The following is a 26380-nucleotide window of genomic DNA, read 5'->3' as shown; positions in this document are numbered from 1 at the left end:
GCGTTGTGCAGCCAGGACTCAGTGATGGCGATGAAGTCCAGATTGTCGAGCACTATCAGATCACAGATGTCTGTGGCATGTGCTATCAGGGATCTTGCATTTATTAGTCCACCTTTGAGTAGGTAGTTTGACGGGTGGGGTGGTACAGTTTTGGTCTGGGTAGTGGGAAGAAGTCTCGTATTTTTTGGGGGGGCGTTGGTGTTGGGCTTCTGGGTGTAAGATCTTTTGTTGTTAGGTGGTAGGGTTCTAGTCAGAGGCTCATATAGTTTCGAGAGTCTAGCTCTAAGCCTAGAGTTTCGACAGAGTAGACTACATGGGTTGCTGAGAAACTCGGATAGGGGATTCAGATCTGGGTGTTCCATACTGATGTCAGTAGTCATGGTGGAATTTAGGGGCCTTGTGGGCATAGTAGGGAGGCTACTGTCCTCTCTATAGTAGAGAATAATTGCAGATAGGTACAGTAGCAGGCTGCAAGGTATGATACTCATGATGTGGAGCTGGATACGCCGGGCACGGTGGGCATAGATCAATATAGGTAATGACTAGGTTGCATAGTGCACAGTGGGCATAGATTAGCATAGGCAATGACTAGGTTGCATAGTGCACAGTGGGCATAGATTAGCATAGGCAATGACTAGGTTGCATAGTGCACAGTGGGCATAGATTAGCATAGGCAATGACTAGGTTGCATAGTGCACAGTGGGCATAGATTAGCATAGGCAATGACTAGGTTGCATAGTGCACAGTGGGCATAGATTAGCATAGGCAATGACTAGGTTGCATAGTGCACAGTGGGCATAGATTAGCATAGGCAATGACTAGGTTGCATAGTGCACAGTGGGCATAGATTAGCATAGGCAATGACTAGGTTGCATAGTGCACAGTGGGCATAGATTAGCATAGGCAATGACTAGGTTGCATAGTGCACAGTGGGCATAGATTAGCATAGGCAATGACTAGGTTGCATAGTGCACAGTGGGCATAGATTAGCATAGGCAATGACTAGGTTGCATGGTGCAAAATGGGCATAGATTAGCGTGAGCTTGCAAGTTACCAGTGTCAAATGTCAAAATGATGGTTCCCCTTTTAAGAGATGTAATGAGGAAAAGCTCCTGGGTTTACCATGGTAGTGTGGGACCGTCAGGCAGTGGGCAAAGGTCCTTGCAGCATTTAGGGAGCAGGCGTAATCAGAGTAGGCCACGCCTCCCATGCGCCGAACAGGGCGCAAAACAGGGCCTTTGTATGGCCTTCGTGTGGGCCGGCGTATCCTCCTGCCGGCGGAAGCAAAGGGCTTAGTAATGCCCAGATCGAGGCTCAGCCTCGCTTTCAGGCCGCGTCGCGCCCGGCATGGGGAAGTCAGGCGAGCGGGAAAGACAAGGTCAGGCAGGCCGCCGTGTGCAGTGTAGCGGATCTACACTTGCTGTTGCCTGGTGGACTGCTATGGTATATGTATCTTGATCTGCTTTGTGTGGGAGTTACGTGGGAGTGTTTTGTGGGCGTTCCGGCCGCTACTTGTGCCTAGTGTTACTTCGCAGTTGAAATATCATGAATGCGTGGTACACGCATAACATGTTTTTGCGTGCAGGTACGCGCAAAGTGATTTTACGACGGAGTACTTTGCTGGGCAAATGCACTTATTCAGTGAATCGGGTGCTTTGTGCATTTTTAGACATCACAGCAATATGCTAGTGTTGAACCAGTATGATATACATACCTAAACAAGTCTTCTGCTTGTCTTCTGAACAAATAGGGCATGACATTTTATAGTCGACAGAAAAAGAAAAATCCAAAAGACTGATGTAAAGAATTTCAGTTATGAAAATGTCCATTTGTATAGCACATACCTCTCACTGGTTCGTCCTTGCACAAACAGTTGGTTTTATTGAGATTTTAAGCACAACACCCAACCTTTTTACATGAGGATGGCAAACTTAAATTACAGAGGCACATTTTTAAATGTACGGAAAATTCTATCCACAATTTATTTTTGTCCATTTCATTTTCTTAAGACAGTCACACCAACATGTACATTCCAAATATCTAAAATAGGTTTTGCAGAACAGAAAGACGAAGTGATGATAAAACGAACACAGAATGGGTTTCCTTACTAGGTATGTTGTGTCTGGTTGGTTTACTGGCAAAATGAAACAAAACTATACAGGTGTGTGTGGCCGATTTTGGCAGAAACAGAAAGGAAGTGGCCTGCATTATGCATGAGAAACATGGGAATACAGTTTGGAAAAGACAGAAAGTTAATCACACAGGCAAGGTTGTCCGCATGCAATCACTGCCCACATTACTCTCCCAACCATGCCATACCTCACTGCTCTACTGCTTTCGAGATGCAGGAAGAGTACTTTATTTGTCCAGAATTCTTTCAAGTAGTCTCCCAGAGAACGCCCGTGTGGCGGAGCTGCTTGAATTACAATGGGAAAAGTGGAATAAGCACGATGGCATATCCTGCATGCACTTGGTCCATACAAAATCATGTTCAAGTCTAGTCACAGACCTGGTGGAGATGTACTAAGTGTACTCAAGTGTACCACCCAAGTATGGACATTTTATTAGCTTTGCTCTGTCCCGTTGCTGCTGCTGGTACATCCAATGTCAACAGAGGTTGCATAGTGGTTGCATAATAAATTAACAATGATAATTGATTTCTTTAAAGTTAAAGGGCTCTGAAAAGATAGCTGAAAATACATGTAACCATTATGTTTATGTTTATGTTTATAATGTGCCAGAGTCCACAGGCATCAGGGTGCAACATACATAACAGACAGGCAAACAACTTACAATCTACTAAACGAACAGTCACGTCTTAAGACGTTTTCTGAAGGTGATACTGTTTTCGTCCATATACATTTCGACAGGAAGCTTATTCCAGACTAACCCTATCTGTACCATGAAAGATCGTCCATTGCCTCCAGCTCATTTACATCTGGGTTGTGTCAGACGCATCGAATCCTTAGACCGACTAACTCTGACATGTTTCTCAATAATCATGCGCTCTTTCAGGTATTCTGGTACTTGTCCATATAGGCACCCATGCACAATGGTGCTCATCTTAGAACATATTCTGCCCTCTACTGGCAACCAGTGCAGCTCCCTCCTATGTGCAGATACCGGGTCCCTCTTGCTATACCTTTAATAATGCAGACTGCATCATTTTGAAGTGTCTGATGCTTTTTTGATGCAGCTCCTACCTGCTCCGGCAGGTAAGTAAAGAAATGCAAACATTCCTTTTGCACACTATACTTTGAAGTTGCAAAATTACAATATTAATCAACAAAAGCTTCCAGATATTTAATAAATGTTATATTTTTCTTTGTCAGTTATACCATGAATGACATATGAAGGCAGCAGATACTTCACGTAAGCTAACACATCTTTCACAGAGTCTCCTGCTTTGCTTCCTCTTTACCTTCTGACATTATACCCAAAGTTCCTTGTGTCAAAGGAAGCAGAGGGGACAGCTAGGAAGAGAGATAGGGAGAAAAACAAGATGATGGAATTTTCCGGAAGCTTTTCTCAGTTACCCCTGTCTACACTAACACTGCCTGGTTCCCTTGTCAGTAGCTTCAAAGGCCATTTTGGCATGCAGCAACCTGCTGTGAGGCTTGTCCTTTTCGGATGTGTGGTCCCCTTGATTACTGTTTCCTAGGCCAGCTCCTGCTGGAGATTGGCTCACATGAGAGGATGTAATCTTCCCTCACAATTGATCAAAAGAAGAGGCATAACCATTCAGGATCCTGCCCTGTCACTTGACAGGGTCAGGTTGTCTGACCAGAATACACATATCCCTTTCGCAGCTTAGCTAAGTTCACAGGGCTGACACAGATATAAAATCAAATGTATGTGACTATAATACGTATGAGAAATGCCATCCACCATACCTTATTTTAGGTATGATTTATATGCAAAGTGTATAACTGCCACCTTGTTAGTAAATCTCTTAGTTGTGTATTTGTGAACAGAGGTGCATATCTTAAATGCACCCTATATGCTGCAGTGACTTGGCTGTCACTGTAGCTGTCAAGAGGAGACCTGAGCCTGATCTGTGTGACAGGAGAACAGGGGCTGCATACCAGCCAGGCACACATGTGCATTAGGCCTTTGCATGGAGTTTTGTGGGGGGTCTGGTCAACAGACATCCCACTCTCAAAGAAAATGTCCTGCATCCTTTTTATATTTAATAGATATCAAATAAAAAAAGGGCTACTACACCCTTGCCAGATTACAATCCTTCACAAATAACCATTTCATATTCATAATAAGAGAGAATGTGTTTGTCAAATAAATAATACAAAGCAATGATTACAGTGCCTCTTTTGGCAGCCCTTGCTATGTTCCTTTTTCAATGTGTTGTTTCCTATTGGGTTAAAACAATGTTTCTGTACTCTGTGCTGGCTCTTGCACATTCAGGCAGTGGACTTCAGCTGGGATCAAGGCTGAATGGACGAGCAGTGTGTTGTGTTGTCGTCCTGTCCTGTGTGATTTGTGTGCGGGTCCCACACGCATGTAGCTTGCTGAATCCTCAAATATACGAAAGGAGTAGGGCAGAGAGGTGCTCAGTCAAACACAAATGACTGTGTTCTCATCCTGTCAGAGAAGGTTTAGGGGGCAAAGTGAATCAGATGCAACTGGGAGGGAATGGGGACAGAGGAAGGTGTATGACATTTGGTGATGTTTGCTGAGGGGGAATCATGACATCTACTCCCTAACATGCTGCTGAGTAGAGACACAGTTTTCTGCTTGCTCTTGTCTGCTGCCAAACCAAGCACATCAGCTCCTGAGATGCTTTAGTAAATGCTGCTGAGAGGAACCCTGCTTCTCTTATTATCTCACTAGAGCTTGTTTTGGCAGCAAGCACATCTAAGTCCCTGGTTCTCTGTCCAAGGGCAAACAAATGATGATGGAAATCCAGATTTAGCAGGATTAGTTGCCCTCTTAAAATGTATGTCCCATGTTGGAGCAAATCCTGAAAGGAGAAAAGCAGGTAACATCCGAAAAAGGAAGACTCATACCAATGCTCAGCCATATGCATGTGTGGACCCATCATGCTCTCTCTCCACGCTCAATTTACTTTGCCTGCAAAATGTCTTAATGGACCGATCGCCCACACTCATGACTACGAAGGTGGATGCTAAGAGGCTTTGGTGCTATGAAGGTAAGGAAACGAATCCACCCATAGGGATAGTGGCCCTCCAGGTGGGGCCAGTGGCCTCCATGGAAAGAGAAACCTGCTTTAACCTCAGACTGTGATATAAAGATACTGGGGGCTGAGGTGGGGCATTACAATGCTGTAGGAGAGAGATCGTGGCAGCGTCTCAGTGTGCTGGGGAGAGGTTGAAATTAAAAAAAAGGAATCTTGGAGTGCATCGATACCTCTTTTGAAAGGAGGGCATGAAACCAAGCGTCTCACAGCAGGGGACACTGTTCCAGTAGGCTTGGCTTCATTGCTATATTAGGTAACACACTGGCATCAGATATGCAAGTGTGCCTTTCTTTGATGAATCAAAATGCACATTGATCAGCAGTCTAAAGGTAGTTGCATTGCAAATACCCTCATTTAGACAGCAGGAGTTACTTCTGTGGGACAAAGTTTAGTAATGTTACCAAGTGATTTAATGTGAGATTCCAGCTAGTGGCGTCTATTAAGATATTGGGATTTTTTTTTTGGGGGGGGGAGTGGGGTTGTATTGAAATAATTCAGCTTTGAAAACTTGGTGTAACATTAATAGCCAAAGATGGTTACACCAATCCCAGCACTATCAGGAAACTATGGTCGGAAAAGTCTTAGTGATGGTTAGAAAAGTGTTTGGCCCTCATTACGGGTGAGAAGGGCAGTAAAAATGCCAGAATACATGTTGGTACGGTATCAGGTAATATTATCCCCATATATATGGTCGCCGTAAATAATATCGCCGGGAAAAGGTCACAGCGATATTATATGGGTGACCATATATATGGGGACAGGGGCAAAAAAAAAAAATTAAAAAAAAAAAAAAAGAAAAAAAAAAGTTTGGGGGTTGCTGGGGTGTCCCCCGCATGTTCCATGCAATAATGTCGCCACAAAAAACGGCCTTTTTTCGGCGATATTTTTGCATGGCGAGATTTTTGTGGCGACATTATTACATGGAACCGTTGGTACTACCGGCTTTGCCATTTTTACTGGACCTGCTCACTCCGGGTCTGCCGGTAGGGGCAGTGAACTACCGGCAGGTTTGAGCCAGGAGGTGGCACAAACTATCCACTAGGTAACAATAACCCCTCATCTGTATGGATGGTTGTGCATCACTCAATGTTGGATTTGTGGGCAAGCTGTGCACATACTTGTATGTGCTGCATCAGTAAAATGATAAGTACACTCATTGATGTCACGACTTTCAGTAGAGCAGAGCCATTAACGCACTAACCCAAGGTAAAGATTTTCACACTATTAAACACCCACAGATAAACTCTGTCAAGAAATACTCACACTTTTGAGGCAATACACCACTTTCTCACACACCTATAACATTTGCAGCAGTAAGATTAGCAGTTAAGTTCTCCCTGTGTCTAACACGCACACTCAGGGTACTACTTCACAAACCACTGGAGGTCAATCATTTCACAGCTGGTAGAGAATCAGTGCACATGTCAATCCCACTTTTCTCTTGTACGTACTACGTTTATAAGAAAATGTTTGGGATGGTTTATATTACACCCATTATGAGCATGTGCTTTATAGTGGCAGTGCTGGCATACAGTCTGGCCCTAACCATTGTGCATATGTCATGCAATGCTTCTTTATACTTATTTTAACCTGGCTAATTGTAAATCCTATGAATTCTATGACTTCGTACCCATTTTTTCTTTAAAGAAAACAATGCTGCAAATTGGGTCATTTCAACCTTTTATTTAGAAATATTCCCACTTGAAAGCTCCCTTTGCTCACCCCTGAAACCCTTAAATTACGACACTTGTATTAATTTGGGAATAACAATACTTGAGTGTGATTAAAAGTACAGTGATTGTTATTCTGTTTAACCACATTGTTAGAACAAAGTTGAATCGCAATAGCACAATGCTAACTAAACTAAGGACAAAAACTGCATTGGTCTATGTTATTTAGAATGTTGTGTAATATCTACGTGGGATTAATAGAGTACATTTTGTGCACTGTTATTTACTAATGTCCTCATGTGGCATGCATTGTAATGCATTGCCCTTTTGAGAAAATACCACAAAGTAGATTGTTTTTATGTTGGATGCACTCGAACAACATAGCAACATTTCAATCAGTCAATGTTGTTGAACTTGCTCAGAAGAGCCCCCATAATTATATCACATCCCGGTCAGCACTTATTGAAGCTGACAGGTTGGCAAAAGAATACTGAAGTAACACAGTTGAAAGTTTGGAACATTATTTTTTTTGTACTTTAAAAAGTTATGTTGACCTGTGTTTTGAAGATCCAGTAACTTGACACTTTTCAATAAAGTGTTTAGGGGCATAGATCGATAAACATTCATTATACACGTGTTTGTGGAAAAAGATATATGTAGATGAAATCAAACTCCATACACTTTATTAGACATTAGATAACCAGATTGGGTATTTTGGAGATGAATACCTTAAACTAAAAGGGCAATGCTAGGGACCATTGATTGGGAGATATTCAGTTGACGCTCTACACTATTGAAATGCACATTTGGATTTTAACCAAATGCAATGTGACTTGTCCTTTTACTGTGCCTTTCTGAAATGCATTTGGTTGTTGCACTGAACTTCACTTTAACGTTACCGCTTTCTCTTTGCTTTTCCGCCTCATAGACTCCACCTTAACAGTAACTTTGTAGTAGTATTATGCAGGGCTTCCAATGAAATTGGCACAATTCCTATACCTCTGAAACAACCTATCCCCCCTTTGCAAATACATTCCAATGTTGACGACCCAGATTTAGGTACTGCTCCCTACTAAAACTGCTCTTGTGGTACGATAAAGACAGGGAAATGTGTGAAGATGATCGAAATAACATAACTACTCCACAAGTACAGAAAATGGTTCATAACAGCAAACACGCATGCTCTATACTTTTGGACATTAAGCGGCTTACATCTCAAATTAGCTACACACTAGAAGTTCTCATATGACCTAATCTGTCAGCTAAGTAAGATGCACACAATACAGATGTTGCGTCTACTGCCTCACTTGATAGTGTATTACCAATTGTACCAAGTATGATGCAAACATGTTGGTAAAATCAGAGTAGTGATGTGTTGAACATCTGTTTCATTCTATTCCTATTTGCAGTGTTTGATTAAGGTAATTGAATAGAAAAATGTAATGCGCAAAACCAGATTATTATGTTTAATTTGTTTTAATTACAGTCACGCAGCACTGTACATAACTGTACATAGAGAACACACCCAGGGTTTTTCATATACAGTATTATGGCAGCACAGTAGCTGGAACTCATCGGGTGTTCAAGGTAGGGCTCTGTAGGGGCATGCAGAGTTGAGTGAAGTGTGAGATATTCTTTGAAGGGTAGGGGATTTTGATCCTTCCTGAAGTGTAACATGGGAGGAGGCAGTCTGATCTCTAATGATGACTCGTTCCACAGATAATGTAACTCGCAGGGAAAAGGTTGGGTTCCTTGTTTTCTCTGTATTAAGTTTTGTGTTTCTTGCCTGCCAATGTAGTGGCTTCGGAATATGCCCCATGCTCTGTAGATGAGCAATGGTGTAAATAACCATTGCACCTGATTTCACCCTACATTTCTCAGAATCTACCAGCTGCCGCTCACCATATTACCTCTGCCATTCTGCATACGGTTAGAGAGAATCAAAACTCCATAGAGAAGGATTTCCAGAGTTTATGTTTCTCACGACCAGGGATGCTTCAACAGCAGGACAGTGTATACGTCCCTCAGCCCACTGCTGCGCATCTCCTGAATCCTTCTATGTAGCAAGTGTCTGGTCGTTCCTTGCTGTGACTTTCCCATTTGCTTTCTGATTACTGGTACTCTGGCCTTTGCTTACACGTTCATAGACAGCCTTCTGTATTGTCTTACTGACATTGATGCTGGTTGCTTGACCTCTGGCTCATACATGTATTGCCTTCACTTGCCTCCAGGTCCTAAAGTTTGCCAACTTTGGAAGTTCGGTTCTGCAGTGTAGAAACTCACACCTGTGACGCTTTCCGTGCATTTCTCCCTGCCCCATGCTCTGTATGCATGTCTACCTGCCCCACACTCGGTGTGCATTTCTTGAATTCCATTATGTGGCTTGCATTGCAGACCTAGTCATACTGCCAGCCTCCTCCTGATCTCTGCATTAGATCTGATAGTTGACTTTCCACTAGCACTGTTTTTTCTCCCCTGTACCAGGACTGCTGAGTTCATGTTGCTTCTTCACATACCTGCCACCCGACTCTTGCCCTACATTTTAGGAATTCTGGAAAATGATAATTTATGAATGTATTAATTTAATATACATATAGGTAATATGGCTTTGCATATACATTACAAACAACGATATATGAATACACAAAATATACACACTTCTCCAATGTCAATGCATCCACACTACAGGATCAAAGTTTCAATATGCTACCTTATGGTGAAAAATCTATTCTAAAATGAGATTAACAGTTTAATTCTAAATAAAAAAAATGAATATAATCAATTAATCTAAAATTCCTTTGGACAGGTCATATACAATTTCAGATAGAATTGTGCGATAGAATAGTGGGTTTTGAAGTATTGATGGATGACAGCCGTGACCATCAGCCTGTATGTTTAACATTGAAGGATGCAGTATAGGGGTTTGGTCTCGAAGACAACCCAGTGTGCTTGGTAGACCCAAATTCAGCCACAAACAGGAGAATCACATGGGAAAGAATTTGGGCTACCCATCTACACTTAAACATTTTTGCAGAGAATCTGTCCCTTATCTACGATATCCTGAATACTACTGCAACCCGTGGTCTTCCAGTTCATGAAGCTACAGGTGGATTTTCCTAAGGAAGTCACAACCAATCGTAAGAGGAAGGATAAGCCCCATAATAGAGGGTGGTTTGACGAGGAATGTACTGCCACTAAGGAAGCATACTTAAGGGCCTTGAAAGCACCGATATGCAAACAAAGGGAGATCCCTCAGGCCAGGGTGCCCTATCATGGGGAGTTAAAGAGAAGGACAATGGAAATTGACGGGGACCAAAGGGAGGTCTTCATTGATGCATCAAGGCGTAATGATCAGAAGGCATTTTGGGAGTTTGTGAAAGGGGGATCATCCAAAGCCAAAGTGGAGCGGCCTAGTGGCATGTATGTGGAAGATGTGGCATGGATGGGGTACTTTGGCAATCCGTTTGGTGTTGGGTCTCAAGATGAAAGCTGTGGGAGAAGCAATTCTCCTTTACAGTTTAGGCTAGAAGAGGTGTCTTGGGCCATAACACAAACAGGCCTGCAATCGAGCACCAGGCCCTGATGCCATTCCCTCAGACCTCTTTCAGGACCATTTGGAACTTTGGGCTCCTTTGCTGACAATAGTATTTAATGTTTGCATGGATACGGGCTCATACCGCCCTCATGGAAATCAGCCATCATTTTCCCATCTTTAAAAAGGGGGATCCAGCAAGCTCTATGTGCTATAGACCAATCTCACTATTGGACACCTTGTTTGAAATCTTTGGAAGTGTTCTGCTGGGGTATATTGAGACCTGGTTGTTGGAGAGGTCGGTTCTCTCAGACATCCAGTTTGGTTTTTGCCCAGGGGTGGGTACAATGGAACAGAGCCTTAATCTTCACCTACTCATCTCCAATTGAGTGTTCTGTAGTGGGGAAGGAATGTATCTCTCTTTCATGGATCTGAGAAAGGCCTTCGACAAAGTGGATAGATTTAGGTTGTGGACCATGCTCAGCTGCATGGGTTGCCCGGAGGATTTCTTGGTGGTATTGCAGGCACTACATAGGGAGAAGGAGGCGTGTTTGCAAAGTGGTCCAGGGGGGACACTGTACCACATGTTTTAAGGTTAGTTGTGGTCTCTGTCAAGGGTGTGTCTTGGCTCTGATCCTTTTCCCCCTTTATATTAAGGGCCTCCTAAAGGCTTTGGGGGACATGAAGACAGACTATCCATATCTTGGGGGGGGCAGCAGGGTTTTTTCAGTTGTGGCATTTGCAGATGACACAGTGCTAATTACCAGAACCCCATGGGCCCTCATGGTGCTGATCTCCGCCTATGCGGCCTTTGTTGTAAATCTGAGGCTTCAAATGTATACTAAGGAAACTACAGTAATGCGATGCACGGGTTGAAAGAGAACAGCCAAGATGTATACAATGTTTTGCAATGGAGGAATAATTCCCAGAGTGAAGGAATTTTACTATTTGGGGGTCACATTCTCAGAGACAATCACAGGCATTGCACATATTAAGAAACAATCTGCCAAGTTAACCCAACAAGTGCGAGGGATATCTTGTTTCCCGCTGTCAGGGACAACCATTGGATGTTGTCGTAAAAATGTACTCTGCCCAGGCGAAAGCAGTCACTTTGAATGTAGAACGACGTTGGGGCTTCCAGAGAGGCCCTGCGATTCAGATGAGGAAGAACACATTTTTTAGAAGGTTATTTGGGACTTCCGGGATCAGCTCCCTGTGTCGCAATTCACATGGAACTGGGAATGGAATTCTGGGAGTATCAGTGGGCCTTAGCTCCTATAATGTTTTGGATGAGACGTTGGGCAAATGAATTTGCATCCTTATGTCACTTTATTATTAGGTCTGTAATGGTTAGGGACAACTGGAGGAAAATCCTGTAGCTCTCTTATATTAATGATGGATTGACACTCTCACCGCCAGCTAATATGTTGACTAAAAGACAAATTAGATCCTACAAAAGCAGTATGCGAGAAGAGTGTAAGAGAAAAAGAGATTTTATGGAGTTTGTAACTAACTCAAACAGAGGGCATGCAGTGATCAGCTGGGTGGAGGAGATCCAGCCCTATCTACATTGGGGTGCCACTAGGAGAGATTGCTGGCTTCTCACCCATGCTAGATTTGACTGTTTGCAGCTGAGGGGAACCACAGCTAAATGGAGTGGGTATTCTGAAAGGGTGGGTTGCCCAGCATATGGTGTTGCTAGAGAGGACATGATCTGTGGGGTACTTTTAAGGCCCTCAGCAAACATCCCCTTCAAACCAAAAACTGCATTGAAATAATGCCACAAAAACGGCTGTGCTTTTCTTTTACAGGCACATTTGGCGAGCATTGAACCAGCCACCCAAACAATGGTTATGCTTTACTTCAGTTGAATTATCAGAAAAAGACCGGCCTTCAGAACGGCTCTACATTTGCTATTCCGTCCTCTGGTATACTAAAGTTGCAAACAGCATTCAAGACTGCCCTGCCTTTTTCTTTCTTTCAGTAAAACATCACAAAGTTGTGCCCTCCATGGAAACACACCCCTGTGTGCTTAATTGCATCTGATTGCCAAAAGTTAGGCAATACCTCCCAAGAACAGCATTTTCTACTGATAAATCACATGAGTGGAAGAGAGTTCTGCTTTTCACTCAACACAGCTTTTGTTTCCTTTTAAAGTGAACTGTCATGCTCAAATTGGTGTAAATGAAAAAAATAACGTAGCGTTTCTTTTTTCCATGTCAATATCAAATAAATCCTCTGCAGCATCCTTTTGTGTCCATGAACCCACAGCACATGCAACACCCCAGATGATTAATTGAAAAAACCTTCCTGTGGTCTGCTAAAACCACATTTGTAAACTTGAAATGAAAGGAAATGAACACACACGTGAATCTGCTCATTTGAAAATAAGCGAAATGCTGTTTAAAAGTTAATGTCAAATGACAGCTTTTGCTTACAAAGAAATGTGATTGAATATGTGGGTGGGGGTTTTAGCTATATAATGTACATTACATTTGTCCCCACAAGACTTGTTTTCTTAGAAAGGACTCAGGAACCAGTAAAAACTGGTTTTTTTTTGTCTAGGCACTGAATTCAATGACCAGCCCTGCCTCCGACGGAAAGAAAAATCGCATCCATAAGTGAACCGGCCCACAAGGACATATGAAAACGCCGAGAGTGTGAGGATTCACTGCCTTGCTAGGCTAGCAGGCAGCCCTGCCAGAAGGAACAATGACCAAGAGGTGCGATTTCCTCTAGCACCCCTCTGAAGGAGGAACTATCAAACTTCAAAGGTTATCATAAATGTGCTTTCTTGCAAGCCGTGCCTGGCAGAGAAAGTTTGCTGTTCGGTTCGGCAGCACCGCCCACAAATGTGACAAATCCACCCCATTGACATTAAAGGGCAGCAGTATTTTAAGACATTTCTCCAAGCACACTGAATAAGTAATAATTTTGTATTATGCCAGTTTTCCATGTGATTTTTTGACAAACGTAAAGAGACCAAGTACATGTTTCCGGCACTTGGTGAACTGAAATGGATATGAAAGACGCATTTCAGGGTGAATTATAAATGGGACAAATATGACACTAGGTGAGATGATGTGAATTGTTCCTGGGAATATGTGTAGTCATTGGCAGAATTTTAAATATTATGCATTTCTTAAAAACTGTAAAAATGTGCCAAAGGGCGGTGTGACCTTGCACAGAGTCAGTGGTCAGATTGTCCAATTCCCTGTGACCTATTGAACCCGCATATCTACTTCTCATGGTGGTGACTAGTATAAATTTGAAGTTTTTTATCTATAACTCACTTTTGGCAAAAAGTAGGCTGAAGAGACTAAAAAAAGTCATACATGCAAACACTTAAATGATGTAATTTCCCCTGAACCAATCAGCTCCGGGGGAGGAGGTAGCACTGGTAGGCGGTCCTATCCCAGGAGAGGAATAATTCCAGATTACTTCCCCCAGGTTCTAAATTTGATAATGTAAGTCTGGCTATATAAGGGGGAGACAGAGAAACACAAGGGACACTCAAGACTCACTCACTCAAGATGCAGAATCCATTAAAGATCCAGGAAACCAGATACATTCATCCAGGCAGACCCATCGTTTATCCAGATCCAGGTACACCCACGAATCCAGGGAGAAAGGAGAGGAAGCAGAAGATCCGGTCATACAGAGTGCAGTGACTATATCCCTTGGCCCAGCTGTCCCAGTGACCAGATCCCATGGCCTAGCTGTCCAGAGACCTTGCTGGCTTTCCAGAATCCCAAACTCAAGCTTACATTGTAAGTAGCACATAACCCCAGTTCCCTAAACTGCATATCCTGCTCTTTTAACCCTTGCACCCCACTGAAATCCAATTAAAATCCCAAATTGCCAGTATAATCTGTTCACCTTTCCATCAACAAATCTATATTAGCCTGTGTCTGTACCGTATTGCTTTTATAGTTCTTTCCGTGATCTGTGTACATCCTTAGTACCATTTTGATGTAAATTAAGTAATTATAAGGAAATTCACAGTGCGTGCTGGGAAAATTCAAAATTAACCACCTTGTATTCAGTGCCTTTCTTTAAATAACTATAGTATTTAAAGTATAGCCTAAACACAATTAGTCTTGAGCAGAAAAAAAATAATTTACCTGTGCATTGTGTGCCTTCTACCAATTCCGATTTGCATTTGTCCCATAGAAAAATCCAAACCATAGTTCCATTAAAAATAATCCTTTTCTATCAGAATATTAGAATGTTCCTTGTCTAGAATGTTCCTTGTCCTGCAAACCGATTTTCGATTTTGACAGCCAAGCCCTTTCTGTGGCTGCCAGTCATCACAAGCCCTGTGTAGAAACAAATTGCCATTCTGCCTTGTGTTTTTTCCTTGGCATTTTTCTTTCCCAAAACTGGTTTGCTTACCTTGTTTTCACGTTGCCTTGGTGCCCTGCTTAGTAGTCTGTCAGCTTCCTTATCGCTTGAGTGTAGCAACACAAATTCCTGTCATAGCTACCACACTGCGGTTGTAAACTGGTGTGCGAGTAGCAAGTGAAATCCGATTATGCTGTTTTGCTCATAAGGTTTTCATTTTTCGTTTCTGTTCTACCATCTTGGGGTGGTGGGCTGAATTCAAAACTGATTTCCCCTCTTCATCTGACTCCTTGCCACTGCCTTCCACCCACCAAGAATTTAGTTAGCAGATGTTTGTGAGGGAGTATTGCAAGGGGAGTGTTTAACCTGAATGCCATCTGTTGCTTTTAAAAAGGATTTCGCTTTTGTTTGCTATTCGAAGGTTTCTGTATATTGGTTAGGAGTTTGCATTCTCTGTATTGTGGGGATTTTTGCATTTGTATTACCATAACCTTGGTAGCTGCTGCCCAATTGTTTGATTTTGCTTGATTTTTCATATGACCATGAAATTAATAACTATCATAGTGTTACACACCGGCCTGGTTCTTGGTCCATTGCGACACAGGGTGTTTGTTAAGGTGGGTGAGAGACGGGTTGGGATCTACTCAAATGAAGAACCCATGGTTGGTTAGAGAGAAAAAACATTTTTTTTGTGCGCCACATTCATTGTCAGTGGAAGGAGTCCTTGGCTGGAGTGTGCTGTGTTGTAAAACCGTTACACAGTGGGGGCTTGTGTCGTGATTGAGGTTAGAGTTTCCACCCGTTACAGTCTAACACAGTAGGCTAACCCATTGAAGGTAGTGATACTTTGAGTGGCTAGAAAACTGTGTTACACTGTAAAAGCGCCATCTCAAAACCTATCCCCTAGGTATCAGGCCGGTGTCTCAGAATAAAGTAAAGTAGTACAACACACTAGGCAAGAGCAGGGTAGAGATTGTTGCCCTTGCATAGATAACTAAACAAAGGAAAAACACTCTTCATAGCGAGCACCGTTTAAATGAACATAGCTAGACAGCACCTTCTGTCCAATCTATTCATTGGAGGGGAATGGGCAGAGCAGGGGCAGGAGACCTGGCTAGCTAGGATGATGCAACAGGTCACCTCCACTAGCATGGATGCGTGGCAGGACAGTGGGCTGTTAGATCAAGCCTTGACTGAGTTTTATATGACTCAGAACATCAAAGAGTAGCAGATGACAATGGTCCAACTCACTGCATACATGTTCTTCCACATGATAGTTATGGAAAAAAATACTGAAAAAGTCAAACCCATGCGCAAAGCCAGTCTAAGCTCTTAAATCAAACCCAGAGTGAATTAAGGCAGGTAGAAGAAAACATGCGAGAAAGCCAAAATGCTGAGGTAGAATTTGGAAACCTCATCAAGCAGCTCAAGGAGGAGTTGGCTGTACTACAACAACATAATTCCGAGCAGGAGGCCCAATTAGCTACATTAAAAAAGGAGTGCCAAAAAGAGAGTCAACTAAAATTAAACCAACAAGTGGTATGAAATAGAACCTGCTTAGGGGACTTGATTGCATTACAAAATCAGATCAAGCAATTGGAAGAGGAGAAGAAGTTATTCATTACTCCATTCCCAAACAGAATTTGACCAAGAACGCCAGCAATTAGGCACTATAAAACAACAGAGGGATAACCTGCCTGAACAGATGGGCACCTTGTATCAGGAAAAAGATACCCTATGCAAAGAAGTGGGCATATTAAAGGCAGGCATGGAGAGAAGTGAGTTAGGCCTTCAGGAACTGACTGACCTGAAATCAGAGTATGAAAACTTAATGGGGCATGTGAGACAAGTAGAAGGTGATCTAGAAGAGACCACCCGGGCCAAAAATGTGCATCTCCTGCAACAAAAATTGTCTGGTTATTCCCAGACAATACAAGAGGCCCAGAAAATAAATGAGGCCCTTTGTGATGAGAAAAGGGGCCTCCAGAGCCGGGTAGCAGCACAAGGGAAGGTAACAAAGGCCAGTCAAGCCCTGATAGCAAAGTATAAGGCATAGACTTTTGCATAATATCAAGAGGAAGGGACTGAGAAGGAGAAACGTGGGAAATTAGAAAAAAAGGGTGCTATTTTAAATCAAGACTTGAGGAACCCTGAACAGTCAGAGATTGGCAGGGCAACCCTTGATCACAGTTTTATGCCCTCTGTACCAAGGGCCTCAAGTCAACTTACCTCACTGTATGCGCAAGGTACTGCTCACTTCAAGTCCACAGGTTCACATGAACCAGTAACCATGAGGTAGAAAAACTCAATTAGGCCTAGCATGATTGAGCCAGCAGGTCAACGTCCATCAGAGATTGATGGATGGGCATCCCTGTTCAGGTTCAAAAATATTGTGGCTGATGGATCTGACCAAGGAGACTCCTATGATGAGATAATAAGGGATCTAGACTTGCAGAAACATCAGGTACAAAGGAACCATATGGTTCTCTTTGCAGAGAAAAAGGAGCCTGAGTTGAGGCCGCAAAAGAGTATTCTGAAAACCTCCACCCAATCAGGGAGGTGGAGGGAGTTCTCCATCAACCGCGGAAGCAGGGAGTAGTCAGATGTCTACACCCCTGTGCGAAAGAGGGAGTCCAAGGGAAGTGACCGAGAGACCCCAAAGTACAACAGGGGAGAAGAGACTACGCCCCATTAATCTGGCAGAGATTCCAAAGACCAAAGAATCAGGGAGCACCTAGAGGAAAGGGATGGGACCTCAAATAGCAGCAGCTCTGAGTCTGAGTGAGAATAGACTCAGATGCAGCAGAAAAAGAAGGCTGCCAAACAAATGATCTGGTGAAAGACCCCATTAGACAGATAAAAGCTATTAGAAGTTTCATGATCTTGTACCATAAAAATGCCAAATATTCAGTCTGGGAGCATCTGGAGCTATATGACTATATGATGACATATTTTGACAAATGATAGGAATTCCATAGAGTTCGCCAAATGGACATTCTCCCAAGAGTACTCAAGCTTCTTTGCTGGGCTGGAGGATCAGAACCATTCAAGGTGGTCCATCGACAAGGCAGACATCTTATCTTGAAACACTTCTCCACGCACAGAATCGCCCAGGAGGCTTGCAAGGCAGCATACAACCTGCAGTGTGGAGAGGATCAGGCCCGAGAGAATTTGTTCAGGAATTAAAATGGGCATTTGCACAAACCACTAAGTGGGTAAACACAAAAAGCAGGGCATTTATAAATATCTATTTTCATGCACTTCCGAAGTACATCATGACACAGTTGGTAAAGGACATCCATGATGAAAGGACCCTGGAAGGGGTAATAAAGCAGGCTACCCAGATCTATAAGGTCCAAAAGCCTGTGGAAAATAAGAATCCCGCCAAAAGCCCCAAACAAACCAAAACCACTGCTGCTGCCAAGGTGGCGGAGGTGAAGGTCACCCCCATGTTTTACCTAGAAATGGGGGGCAGCTAAAAATACACTTTCCCACATTCCCAGAACAAACCAAAGCAGAGGCAGACAAGACCCTATGACCAGTAACAAATAGGTGGTAGTCAGGCAGGGTACCCTACCAATGTGCCCCCCGACTCTGCCAATTACATTAGCCCTAGGTACAAGGGCAACAGACCCATCTTGGGGTACGTGTGGACTCCTCCAGCACAGGGGACAGGATCCAATCAGGTGGGAACGGCCCCAAGAAACTTCCCTCCAAACCTCCCTCAGGAAGGCAGTAATCTCCCACCCTCTAGTTTAAGTTTCTTCACCAGGCACCCTCAAAAAGCCAACACCCTCCTTACTCTGCCCGCTTGCCAGAGTCTAGACCACCAAATCTGGGAGAGGGGAGGCCGAGGGCAGTGGCTACCCAGGAAACCCTCAACACGTGAGTTACTCTGGGAGAAGGCACAGTTACCCATATTAGACTCAAGACCCCCTTATCAGCCAGAGACGGTGTCACAACTGGAGCACCTGTTCCAGAACCTAAGCCAAGATCTGAGTCACATGTTGGGGGCTCAGCAGAACCCCTAGATGAACATGGCTGCTCAAAACAGCTCGAATCCATGGTCTGGCACCCAGGAACAATGAGGGAGAGAGAACCCTGACAACCAACCTGTCCCAGAGGAGGAGGCATGGGAGGAAGTGGGAGGCAAAGCCCTAGAGGAAGATTCTCTCCTCACCTGTGAAAATCCCCTAGACATCCCGGAACTTAAATCTCGTCCTCCCGAAATACTGCAACCCGGGGAACAGAGAGTAGGTAGGGGAAACAAAGACACAAAGAAAACCCATTTTGTGAGGAATTCTGTGTCCTCCAGTTTGAAGGGGAAGAATCCTTGGACGATTCTGGGAAGAATGTTTCTCTTTCAAGTATGGGTGGTAAATACTCATAACTATGACTTTGGAATAGGCCAGTTAGGATCTGGTCAAAGGTTTGAGACTGGAATTCTGTTAGCCCACCGGACAGGATTCAGGTGCTCGGTCCTGCACTCAGCACGACACTCTGGTCTCTGCACGGCACTCCGGACTGGATCTGACGTGTGGGTTCTGGAGTTTACAGCTATCTGGTTTCAGCTCTGCTCTACTGGTTTGGATCTCTGGTTTCTGGCAAGAGTTCCTGGCAAGAAGCAGAAAACAGCACAGCCAGGCTGTTCAAATTTTGATGTGCCCCTTGGAAGTCTGGGGTTAAAATCAGGTTGCAAGATTTTAAAGGCCAGCTGAGAAGGGTTCAGCTTTGGAATGGGCCTTCTGCTTTCAGAGTTCTGGAGTCTTGGATCTGGGTTCCTCCTGCAGTCCTAAAGAGTCCTTATTTAACTATTTCCCAAAGGGGTGGATAATAATAATTTAGCATTTATATAGCGCTACGAACCCTCAGGTATCTGAGCTCTGTTTATTATTACCCACGGTGTGTGGTGCTCATTTATCGACCTCGGAAGGATGAAATGCTAAGTTTGTCCCTGCCGGGATTCGAATCTGCGTCAGCACAGATGTCAAAGCGAGCGCTCTCCTCGCTGTGCCATTAAAGATAGGCTGATAATACTCAACCCACCCTCTAGGAATCCGATTGGTCAGACTATTCCCTCTCTCCTGATTTGAGAAGGAAACCTAGTGTCATAGTGATTTACAATCCATGGAAAAACCTCCCCTTTGTTTCTACACAGAAAATCTATTTTTCAAGGAAAGCATATGTACAATATCACCAGCTTCCTAATAATATATATTAACATCACAAATTTAATAAAGCACATATCGATCCGAGTTCCATCTCCGTGAGAGTTTTGGTTCCAAACTGACAGTGTTTCATGCTTTTGGTTGGTTACCCAGTGTCAGATCTGTACACATTTTTCCACATACATGCGCATGAAATCTGGGCATAATCTTGTAAATGTTCTTTTTTTTAATTTGATTTAGTTGCAAGCAACTTTTCAAATTAGTATAGAAAATACATACCAATACAATTCATATGTTATACAAATTACATACAGAAATAAAAATTCCTATCTTACTCAACACAATAGATCCAATATACAGTAAAAGCAAAATAAATCACCTTAAGAAGGAGTACAGACTAAGTATTAATTGCCACGCCAGTGTAGCCTAGACCGTCCGACCACAACCAATCTTGTCACATACTCAATCATGTAAACTTTCATATTCCTAGCATGATCACAATTGCTACAATATCATCATTTTAGTAGTCCGGTCTCTGAATGTCGTACAGGGTTCAGAGTAGTCTCAAACTGTCAGCAGCATTTTTATATCAACAACCTATAAAACACAGTTTTCCCAAATTGTACACAGTTTTCTATGAGTCTTTTTCCAAAAAGATATTTCCTTGGAATTTCAGATACACATATCAGTCGAGCTCTGCCTCCAAGGTTTGGCTGGGCCATAGTAACCTGAGCCTCTCTTCCTTGGGCAGTTGGTTTCTGTTGATGCCAAAATTTGCATTTCTTTTCAGTCAAGGGAGCCTTTTGTCCCTACTCAGAGCAACAGGCCAAAATCTCCTCTTACTTCCATTAACAACTCAATGCCAGTTCCTAAGCAGAGAGCAGGAGGAAGATTCCTTTGTTTGGGAGCAGCTGTGGAATGTCTTTGAAGTCCAATGTAGCTGACATTAGTCCACTTTTAAAACACAGTTTCAAATGGTCCTTTCTAAATTAATATTTATATTTTCCACAAATATACACATACATCTCTTCATTCCAGTCTTTTTAAAACATAGAAACTGAATTGTAGCAAACCATATCGCTATTGGTGGCAAGTCTCTTCTTTTCTTCAATTTGATTTTAAGACACAAGTTTTAAACTGACAATATAAGTAATGACAGCTTGGACGCAGGTGAGCGACGGTACTGTGCCCATTTCTGACATATTTTTCCCATGCAAGCACCTTTTGAATGTGGATTTTTTTTATGATGAAAGGTGTTTCTCCTGACATTGTGCTTATGGGGATTCCTTAAATAAGGTGATGGTGAACACCCCACAAGGATGTTGAATCTTCTCTGCTGTTTGGGAATCACGATTTTGCACTTTCAATCAGCCAAGGAAAAACATATTTTAAACACTTCTGGATTTTCCTGTCAATGCAGCACTGCCTTTTCAAGCAGTTTTATTTTACTCTGTGGGCAGCCCAATGATAGGTTTTGGCAGTGTGGACTCCTGTTTTACCACTGACATAGGCAAAATGGATTGGCGGCCTATTTTTCAGGTTTCCCTGTGCACTTCTCATCAATTTTTAGCACACATAAGGCTTTTTGGTGGCCATACTGTTGTTTTTGATGAAAGCAACACACAGTGATATTGCAGGGCAGAGCCAGTGGGTCAGAACAGCCCACAAGCCCCTCCCCTTTGTAATTTGGCGTTTATCATCCATCAATGGGAAGTCACAAGACTGGGCTGGTCAGTCTCTTTTCTTTTGGTTCCAAAAATGGCAAAGTTCATACTCTTTTCCTCCATCAGGGGTGCATCAACCAGTTCTCCTCGCCCAGTCCTGATGTGAGTATGGAGAGATACCCCAGGACCCTTGGATCTCTCCTCCCGGTCCCTGGGCGGTCCTCCTTGGTTTTAGTCTCCATGGTTTCCAATTCTACGACGACAAAGCAAAAACATGTTTGTAGACATTTCCCCACCACTATTAATGTATTGGGGCGGACACATACATTTTGACAAATCAGGACACATGTTCTATTGTAATTTATGGATTATATATGGAATATTTTATATTTGGAGTTCTAGGGAGCTGGAGAGACCCCCACTGGGGTTACAGAAGACTCCTCCAGTTGCTGCAGAGTGTGCCTAGGATGGCAACACTTTAGTTGGTTAATATGGACCCACTTATCTTCCCCCTCTGCCAAACTGCCTTTGGGGATGCGGATTTTGTAGGCGACTGGTGAGATTTTGTCTACATTTTCAAAAGGTCCCCTCTAGCTACGCAAAAATGTGCGCGGTTTGGACTGGTTCCTTTGGAATTTATATAAGCAGACCCGGTCTCCTACATTATATTCTTTTCTAGTAGTCTTTAAGTCATAGTGGGTCTTCATGCTGTCGGCAGATCTTTCTAGATTTCGCTGAGCATAGACAAAAGCATGTTGAAGGTGTTTTCTTAGATTCTCAACATACTCATGAGTTGTGGAGGCATTGATCAATGTCTGCTCTTGGGTTCTGTAAAGCAGATGCTGGGGAAGCACCATCATGCGTCCAGTCATCAGCTAAAACTGTGACATTTTAGTTGCAGATGAAGGGGTAGATCTGATGGCCATTAGGACAAGAGGTAATCGAATATCCAAACTGGGCCCAGAATCTGCCACAAACTTTTTTAATATGCGCACAATTGTTTTGTTCTATCTCTCTACTACACCTCTAGAGGCTGGCCGGTAAGCAATGTGTAGCTTCCTTTTGACCCCAAGTATCTCCCACATCTTTGTCATTACTTTGCTAGTGAAGTGGTTACCTCGGTCTGACTCGATCCTTTGGGATAGTCCAAAATGCGAAAAGATGTGGTTGATCATCAGGGCAGCTGCTGTTTCCGCCTTGCAGTTTGGGGCTGGGAGACATTCCACCCACTTAGTAAACAAGCATGTCACGGTCAACATGTACTTGTTCTCCCTAGAGGAGCGAATCACGGGCCCGATATAGTCAACTTGCAAATCTGACAAAGGCAGTGTCATCCCCCTTTTTTCGAGAGGTCCTGCCCCATGTGCGGCCAGTATGCAACCTCTCTTAAGATTTCAAGTGTTGTATGAAACCACTGATGACCGGCTGTGGCTGCATCATGGGCGTGACTTAACATCAGGCTTCGGAATGAGGTAGGGACCACCCACTGATCATGGCTAGCTAGGAATCTCCTTACCAACAAACCGTCTCGGATTCGGAACATTTTTGGACATTTCATCAACACTCTGAGGTCCTATTTCCCTATGTAATCGGTATCCGTCAGGGGAAAGTTCTCAGGGTACTCAATGTGTTGATAAAACTGAACAATTATTGTATCCCCTTTTTGAGCCGTAATCAAATCAGCATCTGGGGTCTCCTTACACCATTGTGCAGATGAGAGTTCATTGTGAGCATTTGTCTGGGACCTAGTGATGGCAGTGACCTCAAGTAGATCCCTTTGGATGGCTCTGGTTTTTGCCAGCTGATTAGCTAAGTCATTTCCAGTTTTGTCTGGTCCCTCTACTTTAGAATGACCCATGTTCTTTTTGCAGTAGATGGTCATCCCATTCGAGGTGACCAGATAATCAATATTTTGAATTAATTTTCCATGTTTCAAGGGTTCATTATAGCACATAACATGCCTCTGGTTTTCCAGTTAACCAGGTGCTCCACGAACCTGTTCTGTACATAATCCAAATCTGTGATTATGACCAGTTCGTGGATTTGATGTTGGACAGCAGTGAGGATGGCTTGATGCACAGCCATCAACTCTGCCACTTGACTACTTCGGGGATCAATCTTGTACCCAGCGGAGGGTTCTGGGGTCTCATTCACCCATGCATTCCCTACGCAGGCCACAAGTTATTTTTCCCTGTTGTTGTCAACATGGTAAGAGCATCCATCCACATAGACAGTGGGCATTCCCTCACACTTGTCTTCTTGAAAGACTTTGTGGGGGGAATTGAGGTATGCCTCCATGTTGTCCTTTGTTTTTAGACTCTCGTCCTTGAGACAGTTTTCTCTGGCACAATCATGCAAGTCAGCCAGACCTTGCGCAAGGGGACTCTTGTTGTTTTGGCCATATCGGACCTCCACAGGAAAGCCTTGCATTGACAGAATCCAGGAAGTAATTCTGGAATTACTCACATTTCTGGCCCGGATTCTGTCAGATATTGCAGAGGCTGGTGTGGAGTCTCCACTATAATGTGTTCCCCCTGGATAAAAGGGCGCTAATTCTTCAATGCCCACACCGGTGCCAGGAGCACCTTCTCACAATTGTTGAATTTCTCCTCCACAGAGGATAACGTTTTACTCGCATGGGAGGTTACTTTATTGACCTTGTCTTGCTTTTGATATAATAGTGCAGTCAAGCATGTATTAGAGAAGACTGTCTCCAAGAAGAACTCCTTGTTTTTGACTGGGTAAGCTAGGCTAGGCACTTGTGAGAGGTTTATTTTGAGTTGTCTTACTGTCTCAGCTTTTTCTGGACCCCACTCCCACTTGACCCCCCCTTCAAAAGATGAATCAGGGGTCTTGTGATCCCTGCATAGTCCTCATTGAACTTTCTACTGTAATTAGTCAGTCCAAGGAGGCTCTTTAGTTCCCGTAGAGTTGTGTGGTCTTTCAATTTCTGGAGTGCTTTTACTTTTTTTTCCTGGGGACCTAGACCCTTAGGGGTGATCTCATGCCCAAAGAAGTTGACACAGGTCCTACACCACTGTGCCTTTTGAAAGGAACATTTTGCTCCGGAAGCCCTCAACTGTGTCAGAACATAAGGATCTCCGCTATGTGTTCCTCCACAGTTGAGCTGTTGATGAGAACATCATCTACATAAGCCAGGTTACCCCTTTCACCCAGGTCGGGCATGGCCTTATGTAGAAAAACGTTGAATTCATTATTGGAGTTGATGTATCCGAAGGGAGTCCGGGTCCATGTGTACTGCTGCCCCCCAAAGATGAAGGCCAGCTTGCATTGGTCCTCCCTACTGGCAGGTACAGTCCAGTATCCATTGGCCAGGTCTATTGCAGTGAATTCCTGTGACCCCTGGATCTGGGCCAGACCTTGTTCAATGTAGGGAAGAGGCCAATGGGAAGTATGGGCCCGTTTGTTGAGCTCCTTAAGGTCGGCGCAGAGTCTCCACTGGCCGTGTGGCTTCAATATCCCCAGCACCGGATTATTGAAGGTGCTGTGGACTGGACGGATTATCCCACGGGACTCAAGGTTCTTAATTATGTCAGTAAGGGACTCCATTGATGCGAGAGGCAAGCGATATTGCTTCACAAACACTGGAGTCAAGTCAGGGTCCATAGGAATTGTTGTTGTGTGGATGTCGGTGCGACCACAGTCATATGTGTCCACCGCAAAGAGATCTTGAAAATCCAAGAAAATTTGTTTACATTTTTGCTTCTGCTCCAGAGTCCCACAGGCATCAGCTAGGTTGACTCTCTCTTTGACCATCTGCCTGAAGCCTGGAAAGACTTTAGGTTTTTCTATCTCAGTGGCCTACTCCAGCTGGGTGGAGGAGTCCCGGATGAAAGTGCTGATTTGGACTGGTGGCTTCAGGTGGGGAAGGCAGTCCTCGCGGACTTGGAAAATCACCTCATCTCTCCTGAAGTCACAAGTCACATCTTCCTTACCATAAGGGCAGGAAGTGTACACCAGGAAGATCCCCCCATGCCGGGTAAAGATCCTGTCTGGTGTTGTGTTGTCATCACTGTCACTGTCAAAACAGTACTTTGGATTGGTCCTAACAATTCATTGCCTAAATCTATGGAAAAATGTCGGTCATCAACCGCCATTCCAATAATGGTGCCTGCGGCTAGAGTGATACTCTTAAAGTCTCTGTTATCCACCTCTATTGGAATGGTGTCATGTTCTATATTGACTAGTGGCGTTGGGTTCACCCCCAACCATTGCTGTTGGAAGTGAGCATTCAGATGAACATAGGCGTAAGGGTTTTTCAGTTTCTGTCCTCTTTTAACTTTCACTTCCAGGGAGAATTGTCGGGTCCATTCTGGGATGGTGACTTCTCTCCGATCTGAATTTCAACTGCATAAGGCAGCAGTTGAGCTGACCTAACTGCTTTCTCTGGGTCATCAAAGCCCATGGGATTATCCGCTAATCGGGACCAAGCTTTGAAGTTTATTAGGTCTAATCTAATGGCAACGCGATTGAGCATGTCACTGCCTAAGTAAAAGGCGGCAGTGACGTCTCGCACGACCCAATTATGGACTATGCTCTTGTTGCCTATGGAGATTTTGAGCATACATCTGCTTGGCAGGAGATGTTTAGAATTGGGTGTTTCCAGATCCATTTCCCATTTGTCTATTAGTTTAAATGTGGGAATGGCTGGATCTTTTGGGAGTTTGCAGAACATGGCTTCACTGATGAAGCTCTTACCGTTGTTCACACACACTCGGGCGAGAACAGAGTCCTTCCCTTCATTTAACTGAACAGGGATGAACAAC

Source organism: Ambystoma mexicanum, chromosome 6q (genome assembly GCF_040938575.1).
Source record: "Ambystoma mexicanum isolate Mex_15411 chromosome 6q, UKY_AmexF1_1, whole genome shotgun sequence".
NCBI classification, from domain to species: domain Eukaryota; kingdom Metazoa; phylum Chordata; class Amphibia; order Caudata; family Ambystomatidae; genus Ambystoma; species Ambystoma mexicanum.
This window is presented reverse-complemented; position numbering follows the sequence as displayed.